The 21,535-nt window shown below is 27.0% G+C and overlaps 1 pseudogene; it reads left to right on the forward strand.

Annotated features, from left to right (window-relative positions):
- The first annotated feature begins 11,018 nt into the window (after positions 1–11,018).
- Positions 11,019–11,152, forward strand: LOC145271816 (U2 spliceosomal RNA; annotated as a pseudogene).
- Positions 11,153–21,535: the final 10,383 nt, after the last annotated feature.

Genomic DNA, 21,535 nt, shown 5'->3' on the forward strand with positions numbered 1-21,535 from the left:
GAACTATCTCTCTATCTATCAAGATATTCAAAAATCTCGGATAGTAATAATTTAGATAGTGCAAACAAAATAGACGTCACGGCCATACCACGCAGTATATAACAACCTGACAAGCAGCAAAATCCCACCCCAACACAGTAGAGATCCCTAGATGTATGAAAGCCTTCTATTCTAATAGTTTCTTCCCCAGAACTGCTAGACTCTTTCTAGCTTCCTGCTTCCCCAACTGTACTGACATGCAGAAATTAAAATGTAATGTAAACAGATATTTTGCTGCTAAACTCCCTACATAGGACCCCTGCAACTTAGGTCCCAGATAATAGCCCCCTACATCAAGAGGCAAAAAAAAAACTGGTAAAACCAAACAGGACATCCATGTAAAAAAGTAAATTTATAATAATAAATAGTTGTGTACTGAAAATTACTTCTAAATGTACCCCCCCCCAAAAAAACCCCATGAAAAACGAAAAATTTTGCTGGTTTTTATTGTAAATATTTAAAAAAAATATTTTGTGCTCAGTTGTCTAACAATTCGACAAATTTGGATCAACTTATTTTCTTCATGGTAAACATTATTTTCTCAAAATATAACGAAAGTAAATAAACACATTTTTGATAAAAATCTAAATATCAGATTAAAAAATCGATTATTAGGAAGATTAGGAAGGGGTGGGTGCTCATTTTAAGTTTAATTTATAAAACAAAATCTTAAATATTTAAATTTTGTGTTTTTGACATCCTATTTTTTCGCAATATTTTTAATGGCTTTCAGGCGTAATGGCAAACAAAAAAGTACATTTTTTTTAGCAGTAAAACTACGTTGGATTCGATTGTAAACATTTACCAATTATTTTTTATTTATTAAGTTTCTGTTAAGTGATGATTTAACAAAAGAATCATTTTATGTAAACGTAATAGAAGCATCATTATTCCATTATTCAAAAACCTAAAACATTTTTGGGTTTGTTTTACTGTAAACATAGATTCGACAAAGTTGTCACAAAACAAATATAGAACAAATAAACGTAATCAAAGGCAAGATAAGTTCCTTTTCTACCTAACTGGATATGTTTTTAGTGTTTATATTTAATGTAACCTGTTTATTCAGCTCGACAAATATATAGTGTTTACCGATGTATTGGAAAATGTTAAATGGCGGTCAACTCTCTCTTTGACACGGTAAGTTTGAGAAAAGGAGTTAAAAATGCAAAAAACTAGACAAAAAACTGTTAGAAACTCGCTCAATATATGTTACCGTGACATAGACTGACATATATTCGGCGGGTTTTTAACAGTATTTTGACTGTTTTATTTATTATTTATAACTCATTTTCTCAAACTCAAACTTACCTTTGATAACATTTATTTGTTCTATATTTGTTTGTGACAACTTTTTCGAATCTATGTGTACAGTAATACAAACCAAAAGAATCCGGAATAGAAGAATCCTTATTCCATTATTCCAAAACCTAAAACATTGAATAAAATATAAAAATGCAAACGGAATTCTCTAGCGACATAATAGGTAAATTAGGACAGGAAATTATTTCTAAACACACACACACACACACACACACACACACACACACACACACACACACGTATATATATATATGGTGCTAGTGCACTTACTGATCCGCGCTATTTTTTAAATCGTCTTTCCACGTTTAATTAAAGTTTTATGATGTTTTTTTTTTTTTTATTCAATTGTAAGGTTAAAGTACAAAAATAGGTACAAAACAACCTCCTCTCCACACGTTAAGATGGCTTTTTAAATAATAACGTTATTATTTCAGCACGGTTCAATAAGTGCACTAGTACCAAATAAAACAATTAAATACCGAAAAAAAAAACAGTTTTTGCGTTCAGTTGTTTAACAATTCAACCAACTTCAAATCAAAGTATTGTGCTTATGGTAAACATTAGGATTTTCGCAGAAATCACGTAAATTTTACTTAAATAAACACATTTTTAATCACGAAATCAATATTTTTTTTATTGGATTGCAATAAAAGTAAACGTTTTTTATGTTTAACATTATTTTAAGAATCAATAATTTGGAGGGATATTGCAGAAAAAAAAAATATTTCAGATTATTTTAAAAGTTATTGAATGGGATTTTTTTAAGGCGTAAAAAATAACTTACCTTTCATATTGGATTGCAATAAAATATATATATATATATATATATATATATATATATATATATATATATATATATATATATATCGTTTATGAAAAATAAGTACACTGTTATAAAGTTCATTCTTCTCCTAATAATCGCTGAAAATTTCGTATTGATCGGATAATGACCTGATTTTTGGTAGATTTTTAAAAAGACCGTCCATCAAAAAGTACTGACCTGCCCCCCCCCCCAGTTTTGGCGGTGCCTAGATATTTTTAAAGCGTAAAAAATAACTTACCTTTCATATTGGATTGCAATAAAAATAAACTTATTTTAATATTTAAGATTATTTTAAAGTTGTTGAATAATATTTTTGTAAAGTAAAAAAAAATAAACTTACCTTCCATTCCAGAAATTAAAAAAAATCGTTTTTCTTTTGTGTCCAACGCAGAAAATTTGTTTGTTTGTTAGGATTTCTTAATATAATCTTTAGTAAATTGATACAAATTTTGTTTTGTGTGTCCAATTCATTCAGCAATTAAATATATGAAAATATAAAAGAATCAAAATTAAAAGATGAAAAACACGATTTAAACGTGAAATTATTAAAAGAAGAAAAAATCAACTACTTCAGAACAAAGAACTTATGTTCATCGTAAAACAGTGTAATCATTATTTTGGTCCTCGTGTAAAAGATTGAACATTTCATTATTATTTGGATTAGTCGAACTACTGTTTACATCCAAGATGAGAACAGTAATACAAATAATCCAAATATCAAACAATGCAAAACTGAATATTTCACATAAACAATTCAAAAAGGAAGGAATTGAACGAATAGCGAAGTCAATCAAATAACAAAAAAAGATTTGAACCAACAAGAAACAAAACAATAATCACATGATTACATTATGAAAATTGCGACTTATTTTTATGAGATTCGATTCCGTTAACTTTACGACGACCTTAACTTATAATTCCAGACTTAAACCTGATGTTTTACATGCGATCAGCATCAAACGACTAACGATAGGGGTGTAGTACCTGTTTCTAGTATGTTTGTGCATTTCAGCCATGTGTCGCGTTATCCCCATTTTGGCTTTACTTGTCATGTTTTGATACCTCCCGTGTATTACCCCCTCCTTTGATAGAGAAGTAAAGCAATTTTGTAAAATGTCCCGACTTGCAAATGTGAATATGAGAAAAAATATAACAGAACACAAATCGATATTTAACAACAGCTGAGTTTCATGAGTTGCATTATATAGTATTTTGCCATCAAAGGACATAATTCCCAAACAGTTACCTGCCTTTTAAACGATAAACACCGTATAATTTGATTGCGCCCTTCTTATATATATATATATATATATATATATATATATATATATATATATATATATATATATATATATATATATAGGTTACGACGCTCGGCTGACACCAATGATTGCCGGTCTCGATTGACGGGAATTCACGAGAATTTGGGTCAAATTATGCAAGAGTACCTAAAAATATATATAAAAATATAATTTTAGTTTGCACTAACTTTTCGAAAAGGAAGAGTTATCAATCCCTGACAAGCGACATCTGTCGCGGTTCTTGAAACTAAAATACATTCACCTCACCTCATATAACTGTCAAGTATAAGCGCCGATTCTTGCTGTTAAAAACATTATATGTTCATGAAACAGTTGCTTTTAAATCCTTCTATCTTTTCATCCTCATCACCAGATGAAATGTAAAATACGCTCGCGGGTGTGAGTATGCGAGAAAATAGAATAGAACACAAATCGATAATTAATTAAATCACATTTTCCCCCTTTTATATATCGTTTAAAGGGCAGATAACTCTTTTGGGAATTATGCCCCCTTGATGCCAAAATTACGACATAATGCAACTAATGAGATTCATCTGAATTATAACACATGTCAACATGAACAGCAACAGCATGTCTTTAAATTGCCGTGATAATTATAATGTGAAACATGGTTACTATGAATACATTAATCAGAAACAGGTACTACTACACTTTTATTTTATAGTTCTGTCTCCCGATTCAGAAACGTTTCATCATTAAAACGTGTCCAGACAAATAAACTACTTCAAAAATAAAGTCAAAATACTAAAACATTTTTTTTATATAAATAAACCAGAAACAGGTACTACATTTTCATTCTTACTGTCTTTTATTAGTTTGGGATTCTGCGTAGAATTTGAGCTATTTAACTTTTAATATGAAAACATGGCTGGCATGAGTGTAACGGCAGTTTCTTTGCTGATGGTATGTCTAAGAGGCAAGCTAATTAGCAATTAAGTTTGACATAATAAGGGAAGGTCATCATATCTGATAAAAATAAGTTTCAAGTTTCAGAACGTACTCATGTAGTTATAATTTGCTTTTCTTTTTATCCAAATCTATTTTTTTCATGTGACTTTACATTTTGTGCAATTCCTTCCTTTTATTTAAGTTGTTTATGTGAAATATTTTGATATTTGGATTACTGTTCTCATCTTGGATGTTAACAGTAGTTCGACTAATCCAAATAATAATAGAATGTTCAGTCGTAAAAAATAAACCTTAGTTTCATATCTTCATGTATCTTATTTATTTTAATAAATTAGACGTACAAATAAGAAGAGACCTTTAATAAAAAAAAATCCAACTAATGAACGGACATTTTTACACAAGGAACGAAATAATAATTTCACCGGATTACGATGACCTTGAATTGATTGTTCTTTTGCAGTTGATTTTCTATTTAACTAATTTTACGTTTAAATCGTGTTTTTCATCTTTTAATTTTGATTCTTTTATATTTTCATATATTTTATTTCTTAATGAACTGACCACACAAAACAAAAGTTGTATTAATTTACTAAAGAAATCTTAGCAAACAAAACAAATTTTCTGTTTTAAACACAAAGGAAATACGAATTAATCCCGATGTTTTTTTTTTCGTATTGAAATCTTTGAAATATACGTAAGTTTGTATCTTTTTCTTTTTTTACACTAAAACTTTTTATATAATCTTAAACATTAAAATAAGTTTATTTATTTTTGTTTTTCAATCTAATAAAATATAATGATTTTGCCATGCCTTATAATAGACGTGAATAACAAAAACGTATGATTAAAAAAAATATCTTCAAATTTCATTATTCAATGTGATATTTAGATTTTTTGTTAAAAAATATTATTTTTTTAAAACTTGTGTGATTTCTGAGGAAATAATAATTTAATTCGAAGTTGATCGAATTACTAGCAGGGCTACCCGGCGTTGCTCGGGACCGTATAAACAATGAAAAAACAAAAGCAGATATTGAACATATGTTTGATTCTTAGGGGAGAGGAATCTTTCATCTCTATGTATTATTTGTTTTATCTACCCTAGGACTGATATTGTTCATGTTTTATCCCTAGCATAGGTAATTTACAGCATGTATATGAAATTGTTTTACCTTAGGGAGAAGAGAACAGGTAATATACAACATAATGTGTCTATATTACATCCCTGGCAACGCCTAGAAACCAGCTAGAACATGTATTTCAGTCAATCTTTATTATATCCTGGGCTATGCCGGGAAACCAGCTAATCTCTTTTTAGTGACTTGACCACCAAAATACCTCCCTAAGTGTGTCCTTTCTTTTGAACTTATTAGATATAGGTATCTAGAAATGTGTGTGAAATTTTGTTGAATGCATTGTTCACTATGATTTTCTTATTGTTCTACACAATATCAACTGTAGCGAAATAACACAGTAAACTTAGTGTAGTGTTAGAATAAAGAGCAAAGGAAAAAATTAGAATCATATTTTGTAATTGCAAATCTAAATTTGCTAGCATGTACCAGTATTTGCCAGGTTGTGGAAATTTGGAACTTATAACATATGTAGTGGCCTTTTCCTAGATACCTATTGCTAAAAATTATACTTTCATTTTGTTAGAAAAATCTCTCTTCAGATGCCCTGCATCATTCAAAATAAAAACAAATATTTTTATAATTGTTTCAGTATATTGCTACACAATGTGAAAGTTTTTAACGTTTGTAAAAAAAATCATGAATGTGCTTATATTGCAAAAAAGAAAATATCAGTGCACAGTATTGAAAGTGTTTGAGATTCAAAAGTCTGTAACATTTCTACTAACTTCATAAGATGTCATGTGAGAAACTGAATTGAATATCAAGACATTATCTGAAGCGTTTTTATTTTGGTGTAACATATGTGTTTACAGTGAACCTTAACTTTTAATAAACAGATTGGTATGCAATGACATAGGCTAAGAATCTTTAAAATATATATAAATTGGAAAAATGTGTGAACAAATGAAAAAAAAATGATCCGCTCCACTTGATGACATCAAGCACAGTAATATTTTAGTGAAGAAAATATGAAATTGATGTTCAGTGATTAGTTTGGATGAATGAGAAAATGTAATTGTTTGATGCATAAAAATAACTCAGTTGCTGTATTTGATATTAAGCAGCAAAATATAGTGATTTGAATATTTGGGAAAACATCAAACCAGATTATGTAAAAAGAAAAAAAAAAGATGAAATTAGAAAATATATATTTTATGTTTATGAGTTCTGCCAATCAAAATTTTGTGGCAGAAATTGGGTGATTACCATGCAATTTTATTTTGGTAAAATTCTTAAATTATTAGAATGTTTATTATAATTTCTAATTAGTGACTTGTTATAATCAAAATCCGCCCTAAAGAGTGTCCTTTCTTTTATTAGGTATCAGAGTAGGTATCAAGATTTCTACTTCTATACAAATGTGATATTTCAGATCTGTACATAAAAAATTTGTTGAATATATAGGTTGAGAATTGTTCTGTGTCGCTCTCTCTCACACACACACGCATTCTCACTTTTATAGATATAATAGATAGATTACTCTAGATATATTTCCATATGTCTGAATACCCTATATACAAATTTTCAAATCTGTAGATAAAAAAATTTGTTGAGTATATAGGTTGAAAATTGTTCTCTCTCTCTCACACACACATTCTCAATTTTAGAGATATAATAGATAGATTATGCTAGATATATTTCCATATGTCTGAATACCCTATATACAAATTTTCTAATCTGTAGATCAAATATTTGTTGAATATATAGGTTGAAAATTGTTCTTACTCTCTCTCTCTCTCTGGCTACCTCATACACACATTCTAACTTTTATAGATATAATAGATAGATTATGCTAGATATATTTCCATATGTGTGAATACCCTATATACAAATTTTCTAATTTGTAGATAAAAAATTTGTAGAGTGCATAGGTTGAGAATTGTTCTCTCTATCTCTCACACACACACATTCTAACTTTTAAAGATATAATAGATTATGCTAGATATATTTCGATATTTCTGAATACCCTATATATAAAAATTTGTTGAATGTATAGGTTGAGAACTGTTCTCTCTCTCTCTCTCTCTCTCGCTCACACACACACACATTCTCACTTTTATAGATATAATAGAAAGATTATCCTAGATATATTTCTATTTGTATGAATACTCTATATACAAATTTTAAAATCTGTAGATAAAGAATTTGTTGAGTATATGGGTTGAGAATTGTTCTCTCTCTCTCTCTCTCTCTCTCTCTCTCACACACACACACACACACATTCTCACTTTTATAGATATAATAGATTATGCTAGATATATTTCCATATGTCTGAATACCCTATATACAAATTTTCAAATCTGTAGATAAAAAATTTGTTGAGTATATAGGTTGAGAATTGTTCTCTCTCTCTCTATCACACACATTCTCACTTTTATAGATATAATAGACAGATTATGCCAGATATATTAAAATATGTCTGAATGCCCAATATACAAATTTTGAAATCTGTAGATAAAAAATTTGTTGTATACATAGGTTGACAATTGTCCTCTCTCTCACACACACACACATTCTCACTTTTATACATATAATAGATAGATTATGCTAGATATATTTCTATATGTCTGAACACCCTATATACAAATGTTCAAATCTGTGGATAAAAAATTTGTTGAATGTATAGGTTGAGAATTTTTATCTCTCTCTTTTTCTCTCTCTCTCTCTCGCTATCTCACACACACGCATTCTCACTTTTATAGATAAAATAGATAGATTATGCTAGATATATTTCCATATGTCTGAATACCCTATATACAAAGTTTCAAATCTGTAGATAAAAAATTTGTTGAATATATAGGTTTAGAATTGTTCTCTCTCTCTCTCACACACACATTCTAACTTTTGTAGTTATAATAGATAGATTATGCTAGATATATTTCCATATGTCTGAATACCCTATATACAAATTTTCTAAACTGTAGGTAAAAAATTTGTTGAGTATGTAGGTTAAGAATTGTTCTCTCTCTCTCTCACACACACACACACACAAGTTCTCACTTTTATAGATATAATAGATAGATTATGCTAGATATATTTCTATATGTCTGCCTACCCTATATACAAATTTCCAAATCTGTGCCCAAAAATGTGTGGAATATATAGGTTGAGAATTGTTCTCTCTCTCTCTCTCACACATATTCTCACTTTTATAGGTTATATAGGTTGAGAATTTTTTGCTCTTTCCATCACTCACATTCACACTTTTATAGATATAATACATAGATTATGCCAGATATATTTACATATGTCTGAATACCCAATATACACATTTTCAAATCTGTAGATAAAAAATTAGTTGAATATATAGGTTGAGAATTGTTCTCTCTCTCTCTCTCTTTCTCTCTCTCTCACACACATTCTCACTTTTATAGATATAATAGATAGATTATGCTAGATATATTTCCATACGTCTGAATACCCTATATCCAAATTTTCTAATATGTAGATAAAAAATTTGTTGAATATATAGGGTGAGAATTTTCCTTCCTCTCTTTCTCTCTCTCTCTTTCTCACACACACACAAGCTGAAAATTGTTCTCTCTCTCTCTCTGACTCTCTCTCTCTCTCTCACACACACACACATGGTCATTTTATAGATATAATAGATAGGTTATGCTAGATATATTTCTATATGTCTGAATACCCTATATACAAATTTTTAAATCTGTAGATAAAAAATTTGTTGAGTATATAGGTTGAGAATTGTTCTTTCTCTCTCTCTCACACACACATTCTCACTTTTATAGATATAATAGATTATGCTAGATATATTTCCAAATGTCTGAATACCCTATATACAAATTTTCAAATCTGTAAAGATAGAATTTGTTGAATATATAGGTTGAGAATTGTTCTCTCTCTCTCTCTTTCACACACATTCTCACTTTTATAGATATAATAGATAGATTATGCTAGATATATTTCCTTATGTCTGAATACCCTATATACAAATTATCAAATCTGTAGATACAAAATTTGTTGAGTATATAGGTTGAGAATTGTTCTCTCTCTCTCTCTCTCTCTCTCACTCACTCACTCACTCACTCACTCACACACACACACACACATTCTACCTTTTATAGATATAATAGATTATGCTAGATATATTTCCATATGTCTGAATACCCTGTATACAAATTTTCAGATCTGTACATAAAAATTAGTTGAATATATAGGTTGAGAATTGTTCTCTCTCTCTCTCTTCTCTCTCTCTCTTTCACACACATTCTCACTTTTCTAGATATAATAGATAGATTATGCTAGATATATTTCCATATGTCTGAATACCCTATATACAAATTTTCTAATCGGTAGATAAAAAATTTGTTGAATATATAGGGTGAGAATTGTACTTACTCTCTCTCTCTCTCTCTCTCTCACGCACACATTCTCACTTTTATGGATATAATAGATAGATTATGCTGGATATATTTCCATATGTCTGAATACCCTATATACAAATGGTCAAATCTGTAGATAACAAATTTATTTAATAGATAGGTTGAGAATTGTTCTCTCTCTCTCTCTCGCAACCTTACACACACAACCACACGCAAACATTCTGACTTTTATAGATATAATAGATCGATTATGCTAGATATATTTCCATATGTCTGAATACCCAATATACAAATTTTCAAATCTGTAGGTAAAAAATTTGTTGAATATATAGGTTGAGAATTGTTCTCTCTCTCTCACACACTCACATTCTCACTTTTATAGATATAATGTATAGATTATGCTAGATATATTTCTATATGTCTGAATACCCTATATACAAAGTTTAAAATCCGTAGATAAAAATACGTTGAGTATATAGGTTGAGAATTGTTCTCTCTCTCTCTTACGCACACACACACACACACACACACACACACACACACACACATTTTCACTTTTATAGATATAATAGATAGATTATGCTAGATATATTTCCATATGTCTGAATACCCTATATACAAACTTTCAAATCTGTAGATAAAAAATTTGTTGAGTATATAGGTTGAGAATTGTTCTCTCTCTCTCACACGAAACTGTGCGCTCGGCTTCTTCCCCCCCTTCCCACCCCAAATGCTTGGGAAACTGTGCACTGTTTTTGTTGGTTTTCAAGCTGCCTCTTCCCCCCCCCACACACACACAGTTTAACAGTAGTAGGAGGTCAAGAGAAAGAGGGTGAGAGAGAGAGAAGAGTAAGTTGGTGAGAGAGAGAGAAAAGAGAAAGAGGGTGTTGGTTTTATATTTTTATTATCGTCTAATATTTTGAAAGCTGAATTTCTAATAAAATGTGCATCTATAGGAGATAATGCCTGGGAATGTGTTCCCCCCCCACAGTTTAACAGTGGTGTGACGTCAAGAGAAAGAGGGTGAGAGAGAGGGAAGAGTAAGTGGGTGAGAGAGAGAAAGAGAGAGAAAAAAAAAGAAAGACGGTGTTGGTTTTGTGAAAAAAGTTGTTATTTACAATTGTTCGCATTCTTGGCCTTTTGGTCAAGATCAAAGTGTAGTATCTGTTCTTCAGATGCTGCACTTCTATTTCTTGTTCTCTTTCGGTGGAGGAGAAATCCTCCACGACTGAGACAATTTTTATTTTTGTACCTTTTCTCCACGTTAAAAAACGACCCTGGTGTCTAACTCTGTCCCGTGGGGAGGCATAGTAAATAGGTACAATTGTTCGCCATTAGTGGATGTTGACGTCACGTCACGTGACATGACTAAGCGTTTTTTTTTTTAGTATGAATAACATTTTTTGTTTTAATTATAAAGTCTACACTTAATTTTATAGAAAATGATGTATATATAATAGAAAAAAAAAATTACTGGTTTTGTTGGATTCAAGTGGATCCCCCCCCTCCAGTTTAAGAGATAGCAGGTCACGTGGTAATATACAAAATGGCTAGCGTAAATATAAAGATCGGTTTTTTTATCGACGAATATTTTGAAAGCTGAATTTTTTTTTATTCCTGTACATTTTTTCCTGATATTTTTCGTAAAAACTCTTGTATAAATACTATTTTTAACCAGTTAAATACGTTGGAGACATTGTCATGGAGTTTAATAATCTCTAGAACAAAGCAGAAAAGAAATTACAAAAGTATCGGTAAAACAAAGTGTTTGTTTACATTTGTTCGCCATTACTGGATGTTGACGTCACGTCACGTGACATGACTAAGCGTTTTTGGATTATGTAATATTAACATTAAAATGACAGGTTTTTTTGGGGGCCCCCCTAGGAGAGAAATGATCAGTTCACCCCCTTTTAATGGTCCGTTTGGTGTGGAATTTCGATATTTGTCATGCGGGTGATCAAGGTTCAATATGATACATAATTTGTCAACTTTGGTTGTGTCTGTCAAAAGTTTGAGCTGACGTCACGTCACGTGACACGTATTGAATAACGTTAAAATGACAGGTTTTTTGGGGGCCCCCCCTAGGAGAAAAACGATCAGTTGACCCCTTTCTACTGGTCCGTTTGACGTGAAATTTCGATATTTGTCATCCGGGTGATCAAGGTGCAATATGATACCAAATTTGTCAACTCTGGTTCCGTCTTTCAAAAGTTTTAGCGTTACAAACAAACATACATACATACATACATACACACCGATTTTTGCCTTTTATATATATAGATTAACAACCGATCACAAAACTACTTTTTTTTTGTATTTCATTGTTTAATCTGTTTATTGGGCATCACCAATTATTAGCAATTATTTCATTGTTAAATTTTTTATTGGCCATCACCGATTATTAGCAGTTATTTCATTGTTAATTTTTTTTATTGGCCATCACCAATTATTAGCAATTATTTCATTGTTAAATTTTTTATTGGTCATCACCAATTATTATTCATGTAGAAAATATATTCGTCTTTTCAGTCTAACCTAGTCTAGTTTACCCCGTTAAATTTTTTGTTAAAAATTGACTTTATTTTGACTATTACGTTACAACAGCCTTAAAAATATCCGCTAACGGAATGAAAACAATTAATGTGTATTTCAGGGGGAGGAGGTGGCTGGTTACTTTTAATGCATCTAAAACCAAACTCCTATCTTTACATCATCAACGCTCTGATCTCGCCTAGGGGAAGCTCCATGTTTTGATAAGCTTCTGGACTTGACCTTTACTCTTGACCTGAAATGGAACACGTACATCAAGTCAGTTGCCAATGTCGCTGGAAATATGCTAGGATCCTTCTACCGCTCCAGAAGATATCTCTCCCCTGATGCAATTTTCTATCTGTATAAAAGCCAAGTACGTCCAAGGATGGAGTACTGCTGCCACATTTGGGCAGGAGCTGCTAAAAACAGCCTATCCTGCCTTGACAGAGTACAAAATAGGCTTCGTGGCCTAGTGGGTGATGCCGTTTTCTTTTCCCTGCAACCTTTCTCCCACAGGAGAGACGTTGAGAGCCTGTCTTTGTTTTATCGTTACTACCATGGCAGGGGCTCGTCTGAACTCAAATCTCTGGTCCCCCATCGCGAATCTTTCACGATAAACACCTGCCTAGCTGAAACCACTATAAAATATTTTCCTCACTCATTATCTGTGCCAAAATCAAAAGGTAGATTCCATGAACAAAGCTTCTTTTTTTAGAAGTGCCTTTGGACCTCTGTTCCGGTTGACTGGTTCCCAGCTGACTACAACCTGGATGTCTTCAAGTCCAGTGTAAACAAATTCCTGATGAACCGCCCCCTTAAGTAAGACACTTTATGAAATCTCTAACATTAACGTACTGTACACACAATAACCCTTATCCCAGAGTGGCTTTCGGACCTTGATAAGTGGTGACTACCTTGTAAAACAAAAACGGATTTTAAATTTTAAACCCTCAAATAAGTTTATGTCTGCCATGCTTTATTAAAAAAAAACAAATAAAAAACATGCTTTATTATAGACGCATATTAAAAAAAAACAAGCATGATTAAAAAAAATATATTATACAATGTGATATTAAATTTTTGTTAAAAATAAGATTATTTTAAAAAAAACGTTGCGTGATTTTGAGAAAATGATAATTTAATTCAAAGTTGATCGAATTAATAACAACTGATCACAAAAACTTTCTTTTTTTATATTTCATTGTTTTAAGATTTAAAAAAAATATTTCATTCTACACTTCTCTATTATATCGTTAGAGAATTCTGTTTTAATTTTATTCATATTGTTAAATATTAGATATTGGATGAATATTTAATTTTAATAATATGAGTCTCTTTCTTTTATAAAGTTTTGCATAAATTAAAAAAAAATAATTCTTTTATTACATTTTCACCCCAAACAAAGCACATCGCCACTTTGATGTAGGGGGCTACTATCAGGGGTAACATCTACTGGGGTACTATGTAGGGATTTGGGCAGCAAGGTGTCTGTTCATATTACACTTCTGCACGTCAGTACAGTTGGGGAAGCAGGGACCCGGAATGGAATTCCAAAGTCTAGCGGTTCTGGGGAAGAAACTACTGAAGTAGAAAGATCTTTTACATCTAGGGATCTCAGTAGAGATGTGGGGGTGAGATTTAGCTTCCTGTCGGGTTTGTCGAGGATGTTTACGTCGTGGGGGCACAAGTGCTTGCAGTTCGTCAGAGCATTCTCCATTAAAATACTTGTAGAACAGGCAGAGGGATGCGACATTTCGTCGATGGGACAGAGGCTGAAGCTTAGATTCAGGGCCTATCAGATTGGTTACTCTCTTTTGAACCTTGTCTAGGAGCGAGAGACTAGTAGCAAATGCACCAGCCCAAATATGACAGCAATACTTTGTCAATTTTAAGTCTACAGACTCGAAATTTTATATGCAGGGTACTGAGATTTGGGGAAATCTTTGTCATCCGTTTTCGGCCTGAAATTTGCCTATTAAGGGGTCAACGTTCAACGATTTAACTTTTGAGAACTCTATCAAACTCCTCCGACAACTTTGGGTCTAGACACTTGAAATTTTAGATATAGGTTCCTTGGACATGGATCTAACTTAATAAATTGATTTGAGCCCAAAACAATAAATTTTAAGGGGCCATAATAGGGGTCAAAGTTAAAAAAAAATTGACCTCTACGGTCCCGACCAAATTACTCAGACAATTTCTTGTCTAAACATTTTAAATTTTACAAAAACGGTATTCAGAGATAAGGCAAGCTTTTTCATCGGTTTGGGTAAAAAAATTATATCAATGTATGTATGTATGTATGTATGTTTGCATGTGTGCTTTTAACTTTCGACAGAGGCGACAAATTTTACCAAGATTAGTATCGTTTTAAAGTTCGACCTTTCATACGACAAATATCGAAAAACTAGCTAAAAACATTAATATATTCACCTTCAACTAGGCACTTTTCTACAGGAGGGATTGCTTTTTTCGCCAATATTTTTTAAAGATATCATCTCCTTTAAATTGTCTAGCCTTAATTTAAACATAATCCACTTCAGGTTTGACGGTGGTAATAACCGCAAAGACGCTAAGTTTTTCCTCCTTCTTTTCCTCCTTCGTGGTACGGGTTCGAGCCTGCCTTCCTACTACAACTTTTTTTTTATTTTTTGCTAAACATACATACCCAAAAACCCAGGCAACGCCGGGCTGAAATGCTAGTTTATATATCTATAAAAGTGAACGTTTCTGTATGTGTGTCTGTCTGTGTGTGTACATTTCACTACGCAATAATTTTGTCAATTTTAATTCTACAGACTCAGGTTGGCAGTGGTCATAACAGCAAAGACGTCACATTTTTTCCTCCTTCGAGATATGGGTTCAAGCCTGCCTTCCTACTACCACCTTTTTTTTGTTCAACACACGCATCTAAACACCGGGGCAACGCCGGGCTTAAATGTTAGTATAATATAAAAAAAAAATAGAAAGTCTTTTTTAATATCAATTTGAATGTTAACATTTAAGAAAACCACTACTGCTATTTTATGGTTTTGTTCATTAAATTGTTAGGTAAAAGTACAGAATAGTTAATAAAACACTGGATCCTGCCGTAAAAAATGTAAGAAAGTCAAAACATGAGTGTCACCAAAAAATGATTAAAAAATGTAGAAAAACTTACCGAAAGTGTTTTGTGGTTGTTTTAAAAATTATAGGGAAATATAAATTTCGTTTTATTATTATTTTAAATTTCACATGTGCTAACAAAATTGAAATAATCAATTAAATTATTAAAAATGATATGGAAATTTAAATTTCGTTTTATTATTTTTTTAATTGCTCATGTGCTAACAAAATTGAAATAATCAATTAAATTATTAAAAATTATATGGAAATTTAAATTTCGTTTTATTATTTTTTTAATTGCTCATGTGCTAACAAAATTGAAATAATCAATTAAATAATTAAAAATGATATGGAAATTTAAATTTCGTTTTATTATTTTTTAATTGCACATGTGCTAACAAAATTGAAATAATCAATTAAATAATTAAAAATGATATGGAAATTTAAATTTCGTTTTATTATTTTTTAATTGCTCATGTGCTAACAAAATTGAAATAATTAAATAATTAAAAATGATAAGGAAAATTAAATTTCGTTTTATAATTTTTTTAATTGCTCATGTGCTAACAAAATTGAAATAATCAATTAAATAATTAAAAATGATATGGAAAATTAAATTTCGTTTTATTATTTTTTTAATTGCACATGTGCTAACATAATTGAAATAATCAATTAAATAATTAAAAATGATATGGAAAATTAAATTTCGTTTTATTATTTTTTTAATTGCTCATGTGCGAACAAAATTGAAATAATCAATTAAATAATTAAAAATTATATGGAAAATTAAATTTCGTTTTATTATTTTTTAATTTCACATTTGCTAACAAAATTGAAATAATCAATTAAATAATTAAAAATGATATAGAAAATTAAATTTCGTTTTATTATTTTTTAATTTCACATTTGCTAACAAAATTGAAATAATCAAATAAATAATTAAAAATAATATGGAAATTTAAATTTCGTTTTATTATTTTTAATTGCTCATGTGCTAACAAAATTGAAATAATAAATTAAATAATAAAAATGATATAGAAATTTAAATTTCGTTTTATTATTTTTTTAATTGCTCATGTGCTAACAAAATTGAAATAATTAAATAATTAAAAATGATATGGAAAATAAAATTTTGTTTTATTATTTTTTAATTGCACATGTGCTAACAAAATTGAAATAATTAATTAAATAATTAAAAATGATATGGAAAATTAAATTTCGTTTTATTATTTTTTAATTGCTCATGTGCTAACAAAATTGAAATAATCAATTAAATAATTAAAAATGATATGGAAATTTAAATTTCGTTTTATTATTTTTTAATTGCACATGTGATAACAAAATTGAAATAATTAATTAAATAATTAAAAATGATATGGAAATTTAAATTTCGTTTTATTATTTTTTAATTGCACATGTGCTAACAAAATTGAAATAATCAATTAAATAATTAAAAATGATATGGAAATTTAAATTTCGTTTTATTATTTTTTAATTGCACATGTGCTAACAAAATTGAAATAATCAATTAAATAATTAAAAATGATATGGAAATTTAAATTTCGTTTTATTATTTTTTAATTGCACATGTGCTAACAAAATTAAAATAATTAAATAATTAAAAATGATATGGAAATTTAAATTTCGTTTTATTATTTTTTAATTGCTCATGTGCTAACAAAATTGAAATAATTAAATAATTAAAAATGATATGGAAATTTAAATGTCGTTTTATTATTTTTTTAATTGCTCATGTGCTAACAAAATTGAAATAATTAAATAATTAAAAATGATAAGGAAAATTAAATTTCGTTTTATAATTTTTTTAATTGCTCATGTGCTAACAAAATTGAAATAATCAATTAAATAATTAAAAATGATATGGAAAATTAAATTTCGTTTTATTATTTTTTTAATTGCACATGTGCTAACATAATTGAAATAATCAATTAAATAATTAAAAATGATATGGAAAATTAAATTTCGTTTTATTATTTTTTTAATTGCTCATGTGCTAACATAATTGAAATAATCAATTAAATAATTAAAAATAATATGGAAAATAAAATTTCGTTTTATTAATTTTTTAATTGCTCATGTGCTAACAAAATTGAAATAATCAATTAAATAATTAAAAATTATATGGAAAATTAAATTTCGTTTTATTATTTTTTAATTTCACATTTGCTAACAAAATTGAAATAATCAATTAAATAATTAAAAATGATATAGAAATTTAAATTTCGTTTTATTATTTTTTAATTTCACATTTGCTAACAAAATTGAAATAATCAATTAAATAATTAAAAATGATATAGAAATTTAAATTTCGTTTTATTATTTTTTAATTTCACATTTGCTAACAAAATTGAAATAATCAATTAAATAATTAAAAATAATATGGAAATTTAAATTTCGTTTTATTATTTTTTAATTGCTCATGTGCTAACAAAATTGAAATAATAAATTAAATAATAAAAATGATATAGAAATTTAAATTTCGTTTTAATATTTTTTTAATTGCTCATGTGCTAACAAAATTGAAATAATTAAATAATTAAAAATGATATGGAAAATAAAATTTTGTTTTATTATTTTTTAATTGCACATGTGCTAACAAAATTGAAATAATCAATTAAATAATTAAAAATGATATGGAAAATTAAATTTCGTTTTATTATTTTTTAATTGCTCATGTGTAAACAAAATTGAAATAATCAATTAAATAATTAAAAATGATATGGAAATTTAAATTTCGTTTTATTTTTTTTTAATTGCACATGTGATAACAAAAGTGAAATAATTAATTAAATAATTAAAAATGATATGGAAATTTAAATTTCGTTTTATTATTTTTTAATTGCACATGTGCTAACAAAATTGAAATAATCAATTAAATAATTAAAAATGATATGGAAATTTAAATTTCGTTTTATTATTTTTTAATTGCTCATGTGCTAACAAAATTGAAATAATCAATTAAATAATTAAAAATGATATGGAAATAAAAATTTCGTTTTATTATTTTTTAATTGCACATGTGATAACAAAAGTGAAATAATTAATTAAATAATTAAAAATGATATGGAAATTTAAATTTCGTTTTATTATTTTTTAATTGCACATGTGCTAACAAAATTGAAATAATCAATTAAATAATTAAAAATGATATGAAAATTAAATTCCGTTTTATTATTTTTTTAATTTCTAATGTGCTAACAAAATTGAAATAATCAATTAAATAATTAAAAATGATATGGAAATGTAAATTTCGTTTTATTAATTTTTTAATTGCTCATGTGCTAACAAAATTGAAATAATCAATTAAATAATTAAAAATGATATGGAAAATTAAATTTCGTTTTATTATTTTTTAATTGCACATGTGCTAACAAAATTAAAATAATTAAATAATTAAAAATGATATGGAAATTTAAATTTCGTTTTATTATTTTTTAATTGCACATGTGATAACAAAAGTGAAATAATTATTTAAATAATTAAAAATGATATGGAAATTTAAATTTCGTTTTATTATTTTTTAATTGCACATGTGCTAACAAAATTGAAATAATCAATTAAATAATTAAAAATGATATGAAAATTAAATTCCGTTTTATTATTTTTTTAATTTCTAATGTGCTAACAAAATTGAAATAATCAATTAAATAATTAAAAATGATATGGAAATGTATATTTCGTTTTATTAATTTTTTAATTGCTCATGTGCTAACAAAATTGAAATAATCAATTAAATAATTAAAAATGATATGGAAAATTAAATTTCGTTTTATTATTTTTTAATTGCACATGTGCAAACAAAATTAAAATAATTAAATAATTAAAAATGATATGGAAATTTTAATTTCGTTTTATTATTTTTTAATTGCTCATGTGCTAACAAAATTGAAATAATTAAATAATTAAAAATGATAAGGAAAATTAAATTTCGTTTTATTATTTTTTTAATTGCACATGTGCTAACATAATTGAAATAATCAATTAAATAATTAAAAATGATATGGAAAATTAAATTTCGTTTTATTATTTTTTTAATTGCTCATGTGCTAACATAATTGAAATAATCAATTAAATAATTAAAAATGATATGGAAAATAAAATTTCGTTTTATTAATTTTTTAATTGCTCATGTGCTAACAAAATTGAAATAATCAATTAAATAATTAAAAATTATATGGAAAATTAAATTTCGTTTTATTATTTTTTAATTTCACATTTGCTAACAAAATTGAAATAATCAATTAAATAATTAAAAATAATATAGAAATTTAAATTTCGTTTTATTATTTTTTAATTTCACATTTGCTAACAAAATTGAAATAATCAATTAAATAATTAAAAATGATATGGAAAATTAAATTTCGTTTTATTATTTTTTAATTGCACATGTGCTAACAAAATTAAAATAATTAAATAATTAAAAATGATATGGAAATTTAAATTTCGTTTTATTATTTTTTAATTGCACATGTGATAACAAAAGTGAAATAATTATTTAAATAATTAAAAATGATATGGAAATTTAAATTTCGTTTTATTATTTTTTAATTGCACATGTGCTAACAAAATTGAAATAATTAATTAAATAATTAAAAATGATATGGAAATTTAAATTTCGTTTTATTATTTTTTAATTGCTCATGTGCTAACAAAATTGAAATAATCAATTAAATAATTAAAAATGATATGGAAATTTAAATTTCGTTTTATTATTTTTTAATTGCACATGTGATAACAAAAGTGAAATAATTAATTAAATAATTAAAAATGATATGGAAATTTAAATTTCGTTTTATTATTTTTTAATTGCACATGTGCTAACAAAATTGAAATAATCAATTAAATAATTAAAAATGATATGGAAAATTAAATTTCGTTTTATTATTTTTTAATTGCACATGTGCTAACAAAATTGAAATAATCAATTAAATAATTAAAAATAATATGAAAATTAAATTTCGTTTTATTATTTTTTAATTGCACATGTGATAACAAAAGTGAAATAATTAATTAAATAATTAAAAATGATATGGAAATTTAAATTTCGTTTTATTATTTTTTAATTGCTCATGTGCTAACAAAATTGAAATAATTAAATAATTAAAAATGATATGGAAATTTAAATGTCGTTTTATTATTTTTTTAATTGCTCATGTGCTAACAAAATTGAAATAATCAATTAAATAATTAAAAATGATATGGAAAATTAAATTTCGTTTTATTATTTTTTTAATTGCACATGTGCTAACATAATTGAAATAATCAATTAAATAATTAAAAATGATATGGAAAATTAAATTTCGTTTTATTATTTTTTTAATTGCTCATGTGCTAACATAATTGAAATAATCAATTAAATAATTAAAAATGATATGGAAAATAAAATTTCGTTTTATTAATTTTTTAATTGCTCATGTGCTAACAAAATTGAAATAATCAATTAAATAATAAAAAATTATATGGAAAATTAAATTTCGTTTTATTATTTTTTAATTTCACATTTGCTAACCAAATTGAAATAATCAATTAAATAATTAAAAATGATATAGAAATTGAAATTTCGTTTTATTATTTTTTAACTTCACATTTGCTAACAAAATTGAAATAATCAATTAAATAATTAAAAATGATATAGAAATTTAAATTTCGTTTTATTATTTTTTAATTTCACATTTGCTAACAAAATTGAAATAATCAATTAAATAATTAAAAATAATATGGAAATTTAAATTTCGTTTTATTATTTTTTAATTGCTCATGTGCTAACAAAATTGAAATAATCAATTAAATAATTAAAAATGATATAGAAATTTAAATTTCGTTTTATTATTTTTTTAATTGCTCATGTGCTAACAAAATTGAAATAATTAAATAATTAAAAATGATATGGAAAATAAAATTTTGTTTTATTATTTTTTAATTGCACATGTGCTAACAAAAATGAAATAATTAATTAAATAATTAAAAATGATATGGAAA

Source organism: Euprymna scolopes, chromosome 46 (assembly GCF_053919585.1).
Source record: "Euprymna scolopes isolate OS-2025 chromosome 46, ASM5391958v1, whole genome shotgun sequence".
In the NCBI taxonomy this organism is placed as follows: domain Eukaryota; kingdom Metazoa; phylum Mollusca; class Cephalopoda; order Sepiida; family Sepiolidae; genus Euprymna; species Euprymna scolopes.